This window comes from Penaeus monodon, chromosome 25, assembly GCF_015228065.2.
Source record: "Penaeus monodon isolate SGIC_2016 chromosome 25, NSTDA_Pmon_1, whole genome shotgun sequence".
NCBI lineage: Eukaryota > Metazoa > Arthropoda > Malacostraca > Decapoda > Penaeidae > Penaeus > Penaeus monodon.
This window is the reverse complement of record NC_051410.1, coordinates 8,681,347-8,681,567: the sequence shown is the minus strand read 5'-3', so window position 1 is coordinate 8,681,567 and position 221 is coordinate 8,681,347.

Below are 221 nucleotides of genomic sequence, written 5' to 3'. Positions count from 1 at the left end.
AAAATCTTAGTACTCTCCCTCAACCAGTCAAGACGCACCGATACAGACTACATTAAATAATAATTTAATAAACGCAATACTCAAGCACCCGTTACACAACTAAAGGCATTACCGAGGTTTTCAAAATTGTCAAATTTGCCTTAATGGAGATTTTTTTTTCCTTGAGTGTTTGGCCATCTGAATGTCAACATAGCTTTCGTTATGGGGGTTGAATGCACTAA